This window comes from Saccostrea cucullata, unplaced genomic scaffold (assembly GCF_032062105.1).
Source record: "Saccostrea cucullata isolate Sc308-1 unplaced genomic scaffold, CSIRO_AGI_Scuc_v1 ctg1558, whole genome shotgun sequence".
NCBI lineage: Eukaryota > Metazoa > Mollusca > Bivalvia > Ostreida > Ostreidae > Saccostrea > Saccostrea cuccullata.
This window is the reverse complement of record NW_026933071.1, coordinates 62,501-81,588: the sequence shown is the minus strand read 5'-3', so window position 1 is coordinate 81,588 and position 19,088 is coordinate 62,501. Positions and strand designations below refer to the sequence as shown.

The 19,088-nt window shown below is 33.2% G+C and overlaps 1 pseudogene; it reads left to right on the top strand.

The window, feature by feature from the left end:
- Positions 1-15,486: 15,486 nt before the first annotated feature.
- Positions 15,487-16,779, top strand: LOC134237192 (leukocyte elastase inhibitor-like; annotated as a pseudogene).
- The last annotated feature ends 2,309 nt before the right edge of the window (positions 16,780-19,088 follow it).

Genomic DNA, 19,088 nt, shown 5'->3' with positions numbered 1-19,088 from the left:
TGAACAATATTTATTATAAAATCATAAATCAGCACTCATTTAAACAGTTACAATAATAAACTCTGGTGGTGTCTACCGTACAGGCTACTATCATAAAAAAAAGGGGGGGTGTAAAATGGCTATACTAGGATGATCCCCACAGTTAATTACAATTAAATAGGTGTCCAGTGTGTTGGGAGATAATTGTCGACCATTTTCTCACCTAAAATCACAATGGTAATGCTATATAAGGCTACGGTGAAAATATGGGCGTATCTTGGAATTGTCTCTTCGAAATATACGCGCTTGACAACTCGGCAAATTATCTGGTTACATAATGCGATCGGCCCATATATATAACCTTCGGAAAAGGGTCACATGACTAGATTCAACCAATAAAAATGCTGTACGGCGACGTTCCACCAATCACGACAATGTTCGACATTGTACAAAATGAAAATCGTATCGTACTGTCGGACAAAGTTGTCGTACAACATGGATAACAAACAAACCCTGGAACTAACATGTGAATAGATAAAATTACCAATAAATATGGATTACAAAATATGTGTCTATAATAAGTAAGTAAGCAATTTACCTCTGAAACTAGTAAATTTCACATAAGTAATTTTGCTGAGTATGCAGACGATATGGCGGATGGATAAAAAACATAGTGCAAGTTGTAGACACATGTAATCAGGAATAATAACGGCTAAAATGAATAGTAGAATCCACAATAATAATTAACATAATAAATAGCAAGTAATTATGCCCGTAATATAGCATGAATATCAAGTTTGGTAAAATACGAAACTGTGTACATAGCATTCACCGATATAAAGATGGCGGGCCGAATGTAAACAAGTGGCATGGCAGCAGTTGATTCAAACTATTACAGCTAAAGCAAACACGTAGAACTGCTAAGATAATGACAGTTAACTCAAGAAATACGTGAATATTTAAGATGAAAGGTAACAAATTCATGGCATGTTAAAAGAAATACAAAATCTAACATTCTCGGCCAATGATGTCACAACGTTTTGACACAGGTGGAATATCATTACAAGTAAAGTCCACCCACCCAATTAATATTACACAGTACGACAAGTTAAATTATAAACATCTGACAGGTCCTTACATTAAATACCTCTTACTATTTATTATCTTATCTGTATATAACTACATCTGTACATGAGAAGAATATGGAGATTACAAACAGTATTCAATATCAAAGTCCATAAAACTATACAAAATAGGAACACAGCAAACACGGACCTCCGAAACATCAGAGATGGGATCAGGTGCCATGGGGGAGTAAGCATTCCCTGCTGACCTGTCACACCCGCCGTGTGTTCCTTGTCATGATCGGAAAATAACGAAAAAAATTGTCGTCAAATCAATGTATAAATAATGGACTAACAATTACTAGTAGTATATAAAGTAAAGGTACCACCATCTGAATAGAACAGATTTCTGTATCTCTTTACTTGAATAATATAATCGATATAGATAAAAGACTCACATTGACTATGTCCTTTTCAATAATTAAAAACAAATAAGCATTCGGAGAATTAAAATTTCTTACATACTTTAATTGCTATAACATGGTAACCATGCAATTTTTATGCAGTTACAACATCGGCATATTGTGAAAGTTAACACATACATATTAAAAATCATGTAATGTGGTTAAAGTAAAGCGCGATTAATTAAGGTGATATTTTACATGGTTGATATTTACAAAAACCACTTGAGGAAACAGGCAAATATATGTAAAGTGCATTTGAAGATTAACCCAACGTTAGTTCATGGAACATATTGCAGAATAGTCCGTTTTATTATCCCAGCATCTGAATGATAGAATTTTGATCTTGAATATTGTACGTTATCTCCATTTGTTTTATTATATACAATGAATACTTTTTCTGACATAAAAATGTTAATATACTTCTTTTTTTTGACTGCATAAATACCGGAACAAAAAGGTGACCCAACGTAAGTCAGAATAGATATATACAAATGAAATCCTGTCTTGAAAATCATTTGTTTTTACACTAAGAGCGATTATAGACTGTAAGAAGAAAGGAATACATGTGTTTTTATATTTTTCCAAATAGATAAAGTGTAAAAATCTATACCCAAGAGAACATAAGACTCATTTTCATTTGCTTATATATCCTGTAATATCATACAGTCCTTTTTCAACAATAGACTTTGATGCAGATTAAAAAAATCATTATTTTACTTCAATCCTTCGTTGAATGACTTTGCACGCAAGTGTTCAAAGTATTGTATGAATGTTGCTAAATGTATACCTTATCTGTTAAATGTTGTCGTCTTAAAACACCAATGGTTTTGTTCTTCTTGTTCAGCTGTTTCCCTTTTAAATTTTTTAAACAAATTTAACCAATAGTATTAAATAAATGTACTTAAAAAAAAAAAGAACAAAAAAGAAAATTAAAGATGATGATCAATATCCGGTATGCCCCACACAGCCACAAATGAAAGCCTACAACGACATTCAGTGAAGGTAAATGAGTATATTAAAAACTATATATACGAATGCTATCCCTCTCTGAATGTAGATCTTGAATCAACTTTTGCAGAGTCTGTGGATAGGATTGTCTTTGAGAAATTATGCCAATCGATTCCATTGTCAAACGCATGCTCAATTGTTTTTTTTTTAAATATTGCGATTTTGGTGTCCATGGCCGAAACAGTTTGCTGTGGCTTTGCAAGAATGTGATTTAAAACAAGCCGTATGTAGATTTAACTGCATTGTTAAATTGAAAAATATTACTACTCCAAATAAATGTCAGGTCGTGGTGGCAGGTACAATGAGTAACAACTAAAAACTGAACACGACATGTAAATATGCATATGCAAATTTTTCCTGTCTAGTATGTCAGCAATGGATCTTTAAACTCTGCTTTTGCTACACCTAACTAAATTTACCTGGTTCCTGATGCATATAGTACATGTAATCGTATATGTTACATTGTCTCTTTGTTTAAGTTTTATTGTGTTGAAGGTATTTTTGTGTTTATTTCACGTGACATCAAATAGTTTTGTAATTTTCTGACTATACAGAGGCATACAAAAGTATTTTTAGATAGAGACGACTGTTCAGGTAAATAAGTGAAGCAAAATACATTGAACTCTGAACAAAATTGAGGCTAATATAGTGGTTGGCAAATAACAATGCGATCTTTATGAATTTAATACGGCGGGATAACAATCTTTTATTCTTTTTTTTAACAAATTATGTTCTGAACAATGCGAGCAAGCTTTATAATAAATATTACTAATGAAAAATAAATATATTCAAGTTTGATAATATACTAGTTAAGGATATCCAATCCTCAGCCAGGGAGGATAACTCCAAAAATTAATATTTTATTTGAAATGCATCAAATTGAAGCTTGTAAATGTTTTTTTTTTCATGCAACTATTTTCATTTTATTCATCTTTATAAGATTCGAAGTCTTTGGAAGTCTTAGAAAAAGATCCTATAAAAGTTTATATTTGTACCCTTTAAAAGGAGGAAAAATTAATACAGTTTTAGAGAAATAAGATTTTCTTGAATCCAGCCATAGATATCAATGCTTATTAGCTTGATATGAAATGAGAAGTGATTTGTGATGTCTTGCAATGATAGCAAAAGCCTTTTACATAATGTATTATAGAATAAATGACGGAAATAGAAGACACAAAATACCAAATAAATATAAAATCATGACAATCACTGTCTTTATTGCATTTTATATACTTGAGATAATTTTCGCGACTTAATGGTTAAAGTAAATTTGTCGTTAAGGCAAAACATTCAGTCACGCGATTGTACGAAATCTATAGAGAAAATGAATGATACAATTTGAGTATAAATGCTAATATAAACTAGAGATACTGTGAGCACTAAATCACTAAGTGATGTCCCTAAGTAGTTAAAGACTACACCTTGTATTTCCTACAAATATACATCGACCATTGCTTTAAATTACAAAAACACTTTACATGGCCTGGATACCGACTATCTGTAACATAATCCTCCTTCGTGTTCATGTTCTTCTTCGCCCTATAAGTATAGTCCTGCTGGACACGTTATTACAGGTGACGTAAATATAGTTCGTAATGAGGACTTTAGATCACTTATTTTAAAAGGTCCTAAATATAGGGAACCCTGATCCTTCAACTGGCGTCGGAATTTCATAAATATTATGGATTCTGTGGAAAATTACACCTGACAATAGGCAAGATATGAAAAAGAAGACGTTGACACCTTGTCAGAATTGATTAAATGTATCAGATCCATATGCATGTTAAAGCCCCGTATTAAAAGATTGAGGGACAATATGAAAACCATATATCCTTCTGTGTTCAATAAACCAGAAGTGAAAAAGGAGTTAGATAGATTACACGATCAGTACGTACTGGTTCCTGCTGAAAAAGCAGGTAACAACATTGTCTTCGTTTGTAAGGCTCATATTATAAATTGCATTCTAGAAGATCTTGGATTTAAGGACAGATGATACGAACAATTTATTTCTTTGAAAAAGATTAAATATCAAGTCATAAGTTTAGAAAAGTGGATGGGATTTAGAATTTTTTCTCCTAAGAACTGGAAAATGAAAAAGACTTGGAAAATATTAATAATATTTCAATGAAAAAAACTAATATAGACAAATCACATTCAGTAAATGTTAACAGATGAAAACAAATTTCAGAATATGTAACCATGGTGCTAAAAGTGTAAAATAATCCTTTGAAAAATATACCAAGCCAGGTGAATTTTAAGAGGAAGAACAAAATGACAAAAAATTAGCAATAACACATAGGCTGATTTTTACCATTTATCTTTTCCTAATAAAATTCATCTGGCTTGGTATATTAATATTTTTCTTAGGAGAAATTTTTTTTAGAACCATCCAAACTTGTAACATGCTATTTAATCTTTTTCAAAGAAAAAACTTGTTTGTATCATCTGTCCTTAATTTTACAAGTGGTAATCCTACTTTTACTCATACTTCCCTTTCTAAGGAAGAAATGCTTCAAAATCACCTGTCAGTTTTGAATAGTTTTAATATTCCAGAGAGCCAAAATGAATTTGAACTAGCTTATATATATTGGATTCCAAAATTCATAAGAATCCTTACAAATAAAGATACATTGCAGGTTCCAGCAAATCTTTAACCAAGCCTCTTTCGTTACTCCTCACTAAGATATTGACAGTAGTGAAGGAAAAACTTCAAGAGTACTGTGCAACTATATACCGTAAATCTGGAAATTTTCAAGTCGATTTTATTTTGCGAATTCGGGTCAAAATGCTGTTGATTAATTTTTACGTTTCAAAATTTTGCGACCATTGTTTTGTTTACATTTTCTTATTGGTGATTTATTTTTAAGAAAAATATTTTTGCGAATGCAATGCACTCGCAAATTTGCTAAAAATTTATATACAGCAAAAATTTCCAGATTTACGGTATTTAAGTGGTGTAAATCAGATTTGGATATTAAAAAATTCTTTAAAAAACTTTTGGACACTTTGAAATCACAAGACTTTACAAAAATCAACAGCTTAAAAACATACGACTTTTCAACTTTATAAACAACAATGCCCCACGAAAAATTAAAATCCAGGCTTTTTGATATCATTGAAAGCTGCTTCTTCAATAAAAATGGAACTCGTAAATTTACTTACCTCGTCATTGGTCATTTGCAAAATTCTTTTGTTTAAACAGATTCTGATTGAAAACATAAGTACTCTGAAGTTGAAATCAAGAAGATGCTTGAGTTTCTGATTGATAACATCTATGTGGGTTTTTGAGACCAGGTATTCCAACAGTCTATTGGAATTTCTATGGGTACAAATTGCGCTCCGTTATTAGACTTATTTTTATATTCATATGAAGCAGAATTAATGCAAAATTTTACGAAAAAGATACTTTCTGTGGCCTTCAAGTCGACATTTAGATATATCGACGACGTATTATCAATTAATAATGGTAATTTCCATTCCTACGTCGATACGATATATCCTGGTGAGCTTGAGATAAAAGATACCACAGAGTCCGACACTTCTGTTTAATACTTGGATATGTTACTTGAAAAAGACACTAATGGTAATCTAACAACCAAGCTCTATGATAAACGTAATGACTTTAACTTTTATATCGTCAACTTCCCTTACTTATGCAGCAATATACATGTACCTTCATCATCTGCATGCGGAGTATATATATCTCAGTTGATTCGATACGCAAAAGCATGCTCTACGTATGAACAGTTTCTAAAACGAGGTAATTTATTGACAAGCAAGTTGAAAAAACAAGAATATCAGCAGTCTCGTTGAAAGTCATCATTTCGTAAGTTCTACACATGTATGGTCGATACAATGACCTTGTCAGCAAATACAATTTATCATTGAGTCAAATGCTGACTGACGTTTTTCATACCAATTGTTAGTCCATAATTTATACACTGAATTGACGACGGGTTTTTCCCGTTATTTCCTGATCATGACCAGGAGCACACGGCGGGTGTGACCGGTCGACAGGGGATGCTCACTCCTCCATGTCACCTGATCCCACCTCTGATGTCTCGGGGGTCCGTGTTTGCTCTGCTCTTATTTTGTATTGTTTTATGGACTTTGAGATTGAATACTGTTCGTTATCTCCATATCCTTCCTATCCCCTTTCCCATATCATTATTATGACAAAGTCCCTGTTTTGTTCTGGTAGGCAAGAAATAAGTGTCAAATCAAAAATTAAATAGGTAGTACACAATGTCATTATGTAATAAAGAATCTTTGAAGGTATTTTTAAATTTCATTTAATGGTATAGGTGGCATAGCTGAAAAGATATGGGTATCATTCAGTATTATAGAAAGAATGGAGGTGTTCATGTTTTGCTAATATATCACTGATCAAAAAATAAAATTAGAGGTGTACAATGGTAATATGTAACAAGTATTCTGTGAAAGTCTAGGTAAAATTCAATCAGAGGTATAAATGGAGTTGTGGATAAGAGCTGAATACCCAAAATAATAGATAGGGGGCTTATAACATCATCGTTGAAAACGTTGGTTCAAACTATAAATTATGTAATTTTGTTTGAATTTGATATTAGAGTACATGTAGTGGTAATAATCAAATAATAAACGATGTGTTTGGTCACGACAAGAAACAATTAGATTCTTAGAATGTTAACACATTTTACATATATTTTAAAAAAGGTATCCATAGTTAAAGTTATCTTGAGATACATGTACATGTATCTGCAGAGTGCCCAGGGTTGAAATTTCAGTAATATTTCACAGAAACATTTACTGATATATTGACTTGAATTTTGCATAGTTATATTAATTGTTCTTGATAAAATGTCAGCTTGTCTTGATTTTATCTGCTTCTGTTTCCTGTTTAGTATGCAATCTTAAAGTTTCAATTAGAAAACATTCCAGCGGATTAGATGCTCTGTAAGTTTAATAGTTTTGATTTTTAAAAGATATTCTATGAAGTCAATGAAAAGTGTATTACTGAAACTTAGATAATTTTATGGGGCAAAATTCCACAATTTTCTAATGCATATGACAAAATGTTCGCGTTGTGGTTAGTTGTGCTGATTTGAAGCTTTAAGATACAAATTAATGCTTATTTTATATTGTTTAGTGCAACCGTTTACATGGCAAAACATTTAACGAAATTTGAATCTTTGTAAAATCGCAATGATTTGAAATTTACGGTATGGACTCATTATTTCGTGCTTTAATACAATAAAACGTGAGAATAATAGTGTATCTGAAAACATTCGAATGACGTTTTCAGACTTTTATTTGATAGTTAATTCATGCAAAATTTATTGCTGCATATATTGAAAAAATTAAACCAATAAAAATTCAGACACTGATATGTATTCCCTGGACATTCTAAAGAACTGAAATGTTCTATTTAACCACTATCTGAGAGACCATTGCAAGGCTGAAAATGTACAAATTAGGCAGTTTTTAGCTCGAATGAGCTTTTCTGATCACATTTTGTCAGGCGTCCGTCTGTTTGTAAACTTTTCACATTTTCATCTTCTTCTCAAGAACTACTCGACCAATTTCAACCAAACTTGCCACAAAGTAGCCTAAGGTCAAGTTTGTTTAAATGATGGGCCACGACCTCTTCTAAGGGGAGAGAATTATGAATTACTGAAACATTAATGGCATTTTTAAAAAATCTTCTTCTCAAGAGCCAATGGGCCAGATGAAACTCATGTGGAATCATCCTCAGGTAGTGTAGATTCAAGTTTGTTCAAATCATGACCCCAGGGGTTTGGCGGGGCCCCAATAACCGATCAAAGTTTAGATAGAAATATGTAGAAAAACTCTTTAAATATCTTCTTATCAAGAATAGCAAAGCCATGATTGATCATACATGTATATATACGGAAGCATTCTCATGTAGTATAGATTCAAGTTTGCCTCTCCCCTTTAAGGACTGGTTGGGACTACTTTTGGGTTTTAACTTTTCAATAGTAAACTAATTTCTACTTTAATGCTAGCCATTGCTCAGGTAAGCGATGTGACCCATGGACCTCTTGTTGTCTTTGCTAGCAGTTGTGTAAAATTTAACTTAGGACGATTTTATCCTTACTTTGGACTTTCAGTAGGGCGTGACTTTCTCGGCGCTACGTAATGGCGAATACTAGTAGATTCTCAATGGTTACGAAATGCATAACATCAGGAACTTAGAATTGTTGTTGATAACGATGAGACGACTTATGTACCACCTTTGTGCCGGGAGAGAACTTTTAATTGGCTATTCACTACACAAGTTGACATTCGGTCGCATTTCTATCATATGTATATTTCAACAGTGGAGGGAAGCTGTGTATATTTCAGAAGCTAATAAGGCAACGTCGAGAATGCCACGCCTTACTGAAAGTCCAAACTAAGCGTGTAATTCTTCTAAGAGTCAAAAATAGAGAAGAATAAAAATAGGAACCTGCAACATCAAATAAAAATTTTAATATTCTTAGTTTAATGTAAGATCGGTATTGAATTAGACAAATGAAACTTGATAAATGAGAATACCTTTGACAGAAATATTTAACATTGAAGAGTTATTTTCCATTACTAGTAACGAGATCCCATTAAACTTAATAACCCCATTACTTTATTTTATTTATCATAAAATTAGAAACACATAATGTATATCATATCTTCCTGCCCCTTCCCCTGTACATTTTTCATACATGTGCCTACAATATTAATACATCAAATGGTAAATCCTTTGACAAAAATACATTTTCTGTTTTTTTTTTTAAATTTAACTTTAAAATTTAAATTTTTCAGCAATATTTTAAACACATAGTAGTATTTCTTAATTTGTTAGAAGACGTATTGAGTTCTTTTATAACTCTGAAATAACTCTGAAAAATTAATAAATCATTGCTTCAATAAATATTTATCTATCTATTTTTTGTTAAATTATTTAATTCTTTTTTGATTAATTCATTATTATTATTATTTTTTTGGAAACACCTGTTTAATCCATTAAATACTTGGAAAGACTTTGTACCTTTTGTGGAAAAAAAAAACACTGCCGGGGTAAAGCTACATTTTGGAAAATTCTTTTTTTTTTTTAATTTATTGATGTTCTTTTAAAACTTATTCTAATTAAATGCATGTAATTAATCATTGCATAAATACTTTTTTCTTATTTCTAAATTGAATTTACAAACAGAATTATTAATTATATACCCGCAAGTTGGATTTATTTGGCTTACTTTATGTAACCAATTTTATGCTAAAATATCTCTCAAAGTCTTTTGAAGCATATTTGAATTACTTTTAATTATTTTACAACCGTGTTGGATGTCAAAATAATCGTCTCATTATATACAATCTTAACCCGTCAATAGCTTTTTGATACTTTTATTTTGTTTTGTTTGACGATATCGGTTCTCATACAAAGAGAAAATGTTATTTCAAACGGCCGCAGGGTGGACACGGTCGCTCTCTGCCACAAAAGAAAAAAGGTATAGTGGTCAGTGAAAAAGACAATAGGTGTCATTACTGTGAACCCCGAGTCACTGGTGAACAATCAATGGCTTTGAAATTCTTTCATAATCGTGTTAGGGTTTTGAAAACCATTCTTTCTTCAATCAAAACAAAGTAAAAATATGCAATTGCAATTGACAAATTAAAATTGTCCATAATTTTACGATTAATTTGATATCCATCATGGACGTAAAATAATTGAAATTTGTTTTAATATGCTTAAAAAATACTTTGTAGCATATTTTTTGGATAAATAATTTTTTATATAAAATAAAACTAAGAAAAAAATCAATGGGGGGGGGGGTGGATATATGATTGATTACTTTGTTGTCTTGTCAATTACAAAAATAAATAAATTATTTATTTATTCATTTTGTTTATTTATGTATTTGTAGATAAATTTATTAACAGAATAAATAAATAAGATGAATTGTTAGTTAATTTATCAATTTTTTTGGTCATTTATTTTATTTAATTTTCACATACCACTTCACCTTATTTATTTTGTGCCATGTCTACTATGCAGCTCTGCATTTGTAAAAAAAAAAAATTGATTGATTTGTTTTTACAAAGATTAATTTCACTCCGTTAATTAATTTTATTTATTTTTTTCAAAGAAAATCAATCATTTTAAAAAAACTACAATTTTCCAAAATGCAGCATCACCCCTGTTTTTTTTTTTTTAAAACAAAAGTTACAAAGTCATTCCAAGTAATTTATGGATTAAATAGGTGTTCACAAAATAAATAAAGAAATAAATCAACTAATCAATCAATTAAAAGAATAACTAAATAATTCATTTTAAAAAATGATAGATAAATATCTTTTTTAAGCAATGATTTATTAATTTTTCAGAGTTATTTTAGAGTTATAAAAGACCTCAATAAGTCTCTTAACAAATGAAAAAATATATAACTTTGTGTTTGTAATTTGTTTAAAAAATTCTCAGGTAAATAACTAAATGTACTTAATTGATAATCCCACATCTAAGGTAACAGTACAATGCTCTGGAAGTGTCTATACTTCTTCTTTTTGCTTCAATAAACATATACAGGGGCGTACCGGGGCATATACTGGGGTTTACCGTAGTTGTCTATAGGAAACAGTTACCATACAGTGACATACTGTAGGCGTATCAGGGCCTACTGTATGTTACTGTGGCATGCTGGGGATACATACAGTGGTATACAGAGATTTACTGCATATACAGAGCTGGCATACCGTACCATACTGTAGATATACCGTAGATTACTGTGAAAATGCTGTAGGACACAAAGAAAGACAGGGGATTTTCATACGGACAAGGGTTTTAAAAGCCAGTAGTGATTGTTTGTAGATAACTGTCATCTCGAGCTCTCCAAGAAAGTGGACAAACAGAGCCGCAAAATCGTGCTGTGTATCCTCCATTCAGTGAGTTTTTGATGTTTGTGAAAGAGATGGCAAAGATAAAGAATAATCCATATCTATGCATGAATCACCGCAAACTAATGGTCAGCAGTCAAAGGCGAATACAATGACTTAAAAGCAATTACATGTAGCCACTAAAAATACATCAGATACTAAGGATGCAGAAGAGACCGAACCGCATACCAAACTAGCGTCTTGTCCTTATCATGAGAGTTTGAACCACACTCTCAATCAGTTCCGTGCCTTTCGTTCCTTGACAATTGAAAAACGCAGACAACTCCTACGGTCGAAACAGTTTGTTTGAAATGCTGCGAAATTCAAAAGCATGACTTTCTAAAGTGTTCAAAGGAGGTTGCTTGTAGCGTTTCTCAGCGTCACATCCTTCAGCTCTTCATGAGGACGGTCTCTATGATTAGAGATCTACTTAGAGTCATAACTTACCAACTTCGCATGGCGGGAAACTCAATCTAAAGCGGTGGCTGATAAAGTTGTGGCAGCATACACCAGTCTGTGGCAAGGGCATGTGCAAAGATACATTTAGTTTGGATCTACCCTAAATATTATGTAGAACATGCGTTTAAGACTTACGCTGTTATTGATGACCAAAGTACCAGTACCTAAGGTACTCCGTATCTCTTCGATAAGCTTGATGTTGGTAGTACCTAGTCTCTTTACATTTTGTCTACATGCACAGGCAAAGTTAATGCATGGGGCAGACGTGTCTCTGGACAAGTCGCGGAATCTTTGGACATACGAGTCTGCCTTGATCTGCCAATGGTAACTGAGTGTGAATTCATACCCGAGAACAGAGGTGAGATCCCAACGATTAATGGTATTCAAGGGAGCCAGAAACTTATAATGGAGTCTGCTGAAGGATTCTGTCAAGGACTCACACTTCATTGAATTCATGCTAAAGATACACAAAAACGATCATGCTGAGAGGGCTCCTCCGTTACAACCAGAGGAAGAATGTTAGTTTCTGACGATCTTTGCTGTTAACTACCCCAGAAGCCAGGGCAGGCACATGTGATATTTGACTATTCCGCGTTCAATGGCCTTTAGTCTAGTGGCATTTTGTTTATTGGATCGGATCTGGTTAATAGTCTTCTTGGAGTTTTGATGCGATTCAGAAGAGAACCCGTAGCCATACTCACAGATATCTAGCAAATGTTCTTTTGCTTCAGCGTTGAGCCGAAACATAAAAAATTTCTTGGATTTCTTTGGCATGAGGACTGTAATTTGAACAAGCCACTTGTACGATATCGAATGTGTGTATACGTGTTCGAGAACCGGCCTTCGACCTCCTTTGCCACCTATGGCTTACGACTTTGCGTTAAAGATGCGGAACCTAAAGCTGTTCAGTACATTCACTAGGATTTTTACAAGGATGATGGACTCGCATCGTTTCCCACACCTAGTAGTGCAGTTACTATTGTCAAGGATGCATAAACAGCTCTGATGCAAGGCGGCAATGTTCGGTTGCACAAAATTGAATCAAACAACCATGAAGTCATGGCTGCGTTTCCTACTGACGATCTTGCCAAACATATTAAGAACCTTGACTTGCGGAAGGATTGTCTTCCAGTTCAAGCGAGTTTGGACATTAAATGGGATGTAGGTATGGATTTATTCTTATTTTGTTCATTCCACGACAAACAGCAGTTTACATGAAGTGTTTTTTGTCCACGATAAAAAGTATTTATGATCCGTTAGGCTACATGGCACCTATTGTAATTAAAGGGAAACTCCTACTCAAACACTTGATCCACAGAATTGTTGACTGGGATGAACCACTTCCGGAAGAGTTATTTTCAGAGTGGGATCTTTGGAGAAGTTTATGACTCGATCTTAATGATGTGTGAATTCATCGATCTTGCTTACCAGTATCATATTCTGATTGCAATCAGAAGGAAGTTCACTTTTACTGCGATGCCTCCGAGAAGGCAATAGCTAGCCACCATTGCCTATCTTACTGATCTAACAGACCCAACACATATGGGGTTCATTCTCGGAAAAGCAAAGGTTGTGCCTTTGAAAGAGCATACCATTCCACGGCTTGAAGTTTATTCCTCGGTTCTTGCAATAGAAATTGCTGAAACAATCTCTCAACACTTAGGTATATCCCTACAGGACTTCCGTTTCCAAACAGACAGCAAGGTTGTATTTGGGTTTGTCACAATCAATATTTAATTATAACTGTTTTTACATTACGTTTATGGGTTTTATTTTATTTACCCTTTATTGGACCTCTTTATATGGTTACTTTATTGAACAGGTCGTAGGCCTTTCAACTAATTTTTCAAGTTGCACATATGGTAAAAAAACATTGTATAGATAGATTTATAGGTACATGAAATTATCAAAAAAGATAATAACTTAATTAATATGCATACTTTTGATTACATCATTAAAAAGTTAAATCATTTATAATTGACTTTTCCGATGTTGTGTTTAAGGACAGATAACTCAGGCGTGAAAAATGACCAACTTAGTGCCGATTTATGAGTTATCTTTTATAGGAATGATATATAGGCTGCTTCAGCATTGGTATTGTTATATACACAAAAGGGTTCCTTACATTGTTTTGTACACAAAAAGTTTTGACCAAGAGAAAGAGAATGCCTTCACTCTACCTGAAATAACAGGGTCAAATGAATGGGGAACAGACTATATTCAATAGTTTTAACTCTCTTTGACGATTATTATGAAGAAGAAAATTTAATGTCATGTTTTTTGTGTTCGCGCTTTTTCGCTTCCTGTGTAAATATATATATTTTTACAAGTAAATGCAACAATTGATCATCTTATTTGTGTTACTAAGCACGAAAGGGAACGACCGAGTATAAAAATTTAAATAGGTTAGAACTGAGAAGGAGGGTAGATTTCACTTTTTATTTTAATTAAAAAATTTAATTATATGCAGTAAACCGGTGTCCTCAACTATACAGTAAATAAGTTTAACATTGGTGCTAAATTTTAAACCCACTGGATTCTACTGAGAGCAAAGAAACACTTGGGAAATGCTAAAAACTGCCTTGCACGTAAACAGTTAGATACCCCGAGCCTGCTCTAAACAGGTTTCAGCAGTGAGTTATCGTTCATAACACCGACCCCTAGCGGCAGTTGAAAGGCCTACAGGTCGGAGAGAATACTCGAAATCGGGTATTATCCGTGAAATCGCGTATAATACTCGATATTAGGGTATCGTTGAATCCGCGAAATCGGGTATTCCGTGCAACTTTCTATAAAGAATAAAGCAACGGCGCATTGTGCCAGTAACTGTTACTTGTACATCAGTATCTTGTGGATTTATTTTTATTAAACCTAATTCATAAGGTTGTCAAATAAGTTTAAAATCACACAACATACACTGCTGGGGTAACAAAGAGGACACGATGGCGTTATTATTTTGAAGCCAATAATAGGTTATATTTGTGAAAAGATCAATATAGCGACCATAACATATATAAGTAATGCTGACTTTATTGATTGGTGAAATCCTTGTAACAAACCTATCTGTCAGTAGCCTGCCTCGGTATAAAAATCGTTTTCGGAGCATAATCTTGAGAATGAGAACTATAGAATTAGAGTCTGGGACGGACTAGAAACTACACTTATGGTCTCTGACCAGTAGAGCTAAAAATGAAGAAAACAGCCCAGTCACAAATACAAAAAAAACCACATTCTTCAAATATGTATGGTACTAATCCCAAAAAGGGGATATCATCCTCTTTTACATTCTCTACTTAACAAAATAAATATGTCTTGGACTGTTTGATTAACTATGCGAAAAAAAATCACTAAACCTTTTATTTTGAAAAAAAAATCCGTTTTTCAAATTGGACATTACAAGTTATTAATGCATAACTAAAAAAAACATTAAAACGTTCGTGCATCATGCGTTAAACTCTCAGCATGTCCCAAATACTAATACATGCATTACGAATTTCAAAATTAAAATAAATGAAGTGTTGATAGCAAGAAAAATATATAAATAAACAAATTGCTGAAATAAATTGTAAATTGTGTATTGTTATATACAAAACAAAGGACATTGGAATACTGAATCTGTGCATATAATGTGCAATTTGTATACAACTTTTTTACATTGGCTCTTTAATATCTTTTTTTTAAATGGAGGGTGCCGTGGCAGACTTTTCATTAAGACTGCACAACGTTTTGTCGGAGTGGAATGACAATTTGATTCTGTCCCCATACAGTGTGACGATTGCCTTAATGTTAACAATGCTAGGCACCAAAGGGGAATCTGAGGCTCAAATTAAACAAGTTTTGGGTCTCTCCGGTATTCCTGATCCACACAAGGCGTACAAGGAACTACACTCAACTCTGAAGGAAAAATCTAGAGAAGGGGCTAAGCTAGCCATTGCAAACCGAATATATTCCAAACTTGGACTTCATATCAAAGAGACTTACAAACAAAAATCTATCGATTTTTACAATAGCGAGTTGAAACTGGTAAACTTTGTTGGAAATCCGGAGGGTTCAAGAACCAGAATTAACACATGGGTTGAAGAACAGACTAATAATAAAATCAAGGATCTGATTCCACCAGACGTGATTAATGATCTGACCGTGACTGTACTGACAAATTCTATTTACTTTAAAGGCGATTGGGAAAATCCATTTAAGTCATCGGAAACAACGTGAAAAATTTTTCATTTCTGAGATCGAAACGGAAATGGTTGATATGATGCACATGGGAGAGAAGGAATGGCTAATCGGTATTTCTGAGTCCCTCGACTGCAAAGTGTTGAATCTTCCTTACAAAGGAAGGGAACTGAGTATGCTCATATTTCTTCCAAATAAAATAGATGGCTTTCTGAAGTAGAATCCAACCTCTCTCCTGAAATTCTTCATGAAATCACGCAAACAATGTCTTACAAATGTGTTATTGTCTCCATTCCAAAATTTAAACTGGAGAGTTCGTTTGAGCTTGTCAAAGTTTATGCCAGAATGGGTTTCACAGACATTTTCTCCCAATATAAATCCGACTTCAGCGCCATGATGGATAATCCACCGGAGGAAACTTTTGTTTCTGACGTCATTTACAAAGCATTTGTTGAAGTTAACGAAGAAGGCACGGAAGCCGCAGCGGTAATGGCTCTAACGGTTTCAGCATCCTGCTCTGTAGTTCCGGATCCGCCAGTGATATTTAAGGCCGATCGGCCCTTTTTGTTCCTTATCAGAGAAAATTCTACCGGAACTGTGTTGTTCATTGGTCGTTTTACAAAACCAACTTAAATAATCAATTTATTTTTACTTCATCTTATACCAGAACGACTGTGAATAATATTTAGATGTATAGAAAGTGTTTCAGTTGCATAAATTCTTGTACCATTAAATCTATATAACATGTTTCTTAAATTTGGTCTTATTTATTACTGCACTTTTAACCATGTAATTAGATCAAAATGTAACACATTTTCATACCAAAAAAATTCAAATAGTGCGTTATGTAAATAATTTTTGCTGAATATATAAATATGATAAAAATAAAGCAAAAATATGAATTAAATAAAAACAAATGTTTCAAAAGTTAAAGATTAGTTTTCGGAAAGAAAATGAACACAACCACAAATGAAAGCTTAAAATGATATCCAATGAAGGCAAATGAGTGCTTAAAACTACATAGGATTGCTATCATTCCCTGAATGTAGATCTTTGGTCAGCTTTTGCGGAGTCTGTGGATGTGATTGTCTTTCGGAATTTATGCCAATCGATTTTTTCAAATGCATACTCAGTTGAGGTATTATATGGCGATTCGATGGCGGTGGCAGAAACAGGCTGCTGTGGCTTTCCAAGAATTCGATTTTCAAAAAAAGCTGTAAATGGCTTTAACTGTATTGCTTGATTGAAATACATGTACTTGTTCGGATAAGGGATGTTGCAAAATTGGAAAGACATACAGGTAGAACAGAACATCGTTAGAATACCGTTTACCATCAAAGTCTTAAGAATGCGAACCAAGTCAGTCTTACTACTCCAACGTAGAGTCAGGTCGTAATGGCAGGTACAATGAGATTAAACTAAAAACTGAACAATACGCATATGCAATTTTTTTTTCTGTCTAGTATATCAGCACTGGGTCTTTAAACTCTTTGCTTTTGTTACACCTGACTGCATTTACCTGCTACATGATACATATATATGTAGAACATGTAATCGTTTATTTGAAATTGCCTCTTTGTTTATTTTTATTCTGTTGAAGGTGTTTTTGTGGGTTTTTTTTTACTTTGCATTGGAGTAATGAATGAACTAGTGTAACTGATATCGAATAACTTCTGTAATTTCATGGCTATACAGAGGCATACAAATGTCATTTTAGATAGAGACGACTGTTCAGGTAAAACTGAAGCTTTTATAGGGTTGACAAATAACAATGCAATTTTGATGAAGCTAATATGGCGGGAAGCAACTCCCTTTTTTATTTGCAAATTGTATTTTGCATAAAGCATCAAGAAGGATATGAAGATAACGAACAGTTTACAATCTCAGAGTCCGTAAAACAATATGAAATAAGAGCAGAGCAAACACGGACCCCCGAAACAACAGAGGTGAGATCAGGTGCCATGGAGGAGTGAGCATCCTCTGCCGACCGGTCACACCCGCCTTGTGCTCCTTGTCATGATCAGGAAATAACGTAAAAATCCGTCGTCAATTCAGTGTATAAAAAATGGACTTACAATTGGTATGAAAAACGTCAGTCAGCATTTGACTCAATGATAAATTGTATTTGCTGACAAGGTCATTGTATCGACCATAGAACTTACGAAATGATGACTTTAAACGAGACTGCTGATATTCTTGTTTCATCAACTTGCTTGTCAATAATTATCCTCGTTTCAGAAATTTTTCATACGTAGAGCATGCGCTTGCGTATCGAATCAAATGAGATATATATACTCCGTATGCAGGTGATGAAGGTATATTGCTGCATAAGTAAGGGAAGTTGACGATAGAAAAGTTAAAGTCATCACGTTTATCATATAGCCTGGTTGTTAGATTACCATTAGCGACTTTTTCAAGCAAAAAATATCCAAGTATGAAACAGAAGTGTCAGACTCTGTGGTATCTTTTATATCAAGCTCACCAGGATAAATCGTATCGACATAGGAATGGAAATTACCATTGTTAATTGTCGTCGATATATCTAAGTGTCGAGTTGAAGGCCACAGCAAGTGTTTTCTTCTTTTCACGCATAGGATTTTGCATAAATTCTACTTCATATGAATATAAAAATAAGTCTGCTAAGCTGGCATGGATGGTTCGTAAATTTTGAGAAAGGTAGAGCATTGTTGCACATTCCCAAACCGAGTAATACTTGTACATATTAAAAAAAAACATTTATAAAGTTAATGAAAAGTTTTAAGCTATTTGCCCAATTTTCTCAAATTTCTTTTTTGCTCAGACTCCAGGACATCCTTACTTTTTATTATTTCCTGGAATTTTGTAGTTTTTTGGTTTTTTTTTTGTTTGTTTGTTTCTGACAGTAGACCCTTTTTCGGACTTCTGCGCATTAGACATTGAAAGTAAATTATTTTCTCCACATATTCTGTTTCTTCAGAACGTACAATTAATGTTCTTGTTCAAAATTGACTGATTAAAAAAGTTGAAAAAAATTATAATAAAATTTTTATTT